The sequence below is a fragment of the Silene latifolia genome, chromosome 2 (assembly GCF_048544455.1).
Source record: "Silene latifolia isolate original U9 population chromosome 2, ASM4854445v1, whole genome shotgun sequence".
Classification (NCBI taxonomy): Eukaryota; Viridiplantae; Streptophyta; class Magnoliopsida; order Caryophyllales; family Caryophyllaceae; genus Silene; species Silene latifolia.
In genome coordinates this window covers 22,101,516-22,104,047 of record NC_133527.1, presented here as the reverse complement: position 1 = coordinate 22,104,047, position 2,532 = coordinate 22,101,516, and positions in this window count along the sequence as shown.

Genomic DNA, 2,532 nt, shown 5'->3' with positions numbered 1-2,532 from the left:
ATCTCAAGTATGGTGGGAATCGGGTTTTATAGGGTTGATATAGGTTTTGGGTTAATCCAAGTTCATGTCAGGTGTGGAGGAGGGTTAATATTGGGTTTGGGTTGATCAAGATTCATGCCAAGTGTGATGAGCCGTACACTTCGAACCCTTAGATTTATTCATGTTTATGTAATTTCATTTCCCTTGTATATTTTCAGTAAATACTTTCCTAGTTTAGCATAGTTAGTATAGCTTTTCTTTCCATAAATAGGTATATCGCTATTCTACACTTTCAATGTTTCCTGCTAACAGGATGTAAATATCAAATTTCGCTCTTTAGGGAGTACTAGTGAATGAAAATCTACTTCCTACCAAGTTGTCTTCTTATTGCTTGTTGTTGCTTTCTTGTGAACGACTCTTGTCTTCACTTCACTAACAAGTTCGTGTGTGTCGATCGAGACTAGGATTCCGACACCCACAACCCGAGACCGATTACGAATGCACTAGTGCTTGACGCTCTCGCTTGCATTCTTGTCGAGTGTTTAGACAAGGGTGCGCGTCACGCCCCGACTCAAAGTTTCGGACCGTGACATTTGGTATCAGAGTCCGGTCTTCGGACGGGTTTCTGCACGCCGCATTTGTTTATCGAGATCGAGAAAATGGGCGAAACAATCGAGGACCGAGTGGATGCCTTAGAGGAATCATTCGACGTCAAGCTTCCCAAACTCGAGGGCGTCGTTATGCGGATGGCCGCGAGCCTCGAGGAGTTGCAGAAGACGGTTTGTGAACTCGAGACGAAGGTGGACGGGATGAACACCCGCATCCAAGCGATCAGTGATGCGATCCCCGATGATCGGGAGGAAGAGATCAATCATCTCCACCGAAAGGTCGAGATGTTAGAGAACACTTGCGCCACGCTCGTGAAAGCGGTGGCCAATGACGGGAAATCTTTGGGGGGCCATAAGGTGAAGGCACCTCCACCTCGTCCCTACGATGGGGCGAGGGATTCGAAAGCGGTCGATAACTTTATCTTCAATACGGAGCAATACTTCCGAGTAAGTGGGCTCGACGAAGACGCGGAAGTTGTCACGGCAAGCATGTATCTAGTCGACGATGCCAAGATGTGGTGGAGGGCTAGGTACAAGAAAATCGATGCGGGCACGATTACGGTGACATCGTGGGCCGACTTCAAGAGGATCTTGAAGGATCACTTCTACCCCGAGAACACGGAGTTTGTTGCTCGGAAGAAGTTGAAGGAAATCAAGCACACCAAATCAATCCGAGAATATGTGAGGGAATTCTCAGCGTGCATGCTCGAGATTACCGAAATGTCCGAGACGGACAGGACATTCGAATTCATTGACGGGTTGAAGAGGTGGGCACAACAGGAGGTCATGAGGCAGAATCCCAAAACTCTGTCTTCGGCCATATCGGCCGCGGAGCGCCTGGTCGACTTTCACGGGGAACGAGAGACACCAAGAGTTGTGGCACCAACGGGGAATACTGGTGCGTCACAGAGTGGGTACAATGGACAAAGGCCACAAAATAGCGCCATTTTAATTGGGAACAGTCGGTTCCGCTCGCAAGGAAGTCAAGCCCAATCGGCGAGCACTACGAACTCGCCCTCAAGCTCGTCTTCGAAGGCGGGAAAGTCAACTGCTTCCACAACGAAGAAACCGTTCGCGTGTTTTGTGTGCAAGGGTCCTCACAAGATGGCCGATTGTCCGAACAAAGCGGAGTTCAATGCCATGTTCAAGAAGATGCCGAAAGAGGCTCAAGAACGTCTTGATGGGGCATTGGCCGACTATCACCAAGAGTATGACGAAGACTCGAGTGATGGTGAAGACCAACCACGGATGGGCTCACTTCAAAGGATTAGCGCGATGGGGAAGTACGAAGATTCCTGCGCCAAGAAATCCAACGGGCTCATGTACGTGAACTTGATGGTGAATGGGAAGCAAGCACGAGCCTTGATCGACTCGGGCGCCTCCCACAACTTTGTTACGAAAGAGGAAGCTGGTCGGTTGGGGCTAGTTCTGCGGGATGCTAACAGTTGCCTGAAGTCGGTCAATGGGAAATTGAGACGCGTCCAAGGAGTGGCTAAGAAGGTCGCGGTCCAAGTGGGTGAGTGGGCAGGGGAGCTCGACTTCACCACCGTTCCGCTGGATGACTTCAAGTTAGTACTCGGGATGCAGTTCTTTCAGAAAGCATTGGTAGTATTGAAACTGAGTGACGGATCGATGCTACTAATGGGGTCTATCGTAGTGAAGACGGTAGACAACGATGAAGACAAGGAGCATCATCGAATTTCGGCTATGAGGGTGATACCGACGCCGAAACAAGGGATGCAACCTTGGAGAATGCCTAAAGGTTCGGTGGAGCCGAGGGCGAACAAGACTCAGGCTAACTACGCTGCTAAGTGGCCTGGGGGACGAAAGGAGAGTCTACCATCTCACCGAGGAGTAGACAATGAGGGTCGAGATGCCCAAAGAAGTAGGCCTCGTACCATCAGGGGGCGCGTCGATATGCTGAATCGACGTCCTGGTTTACGGG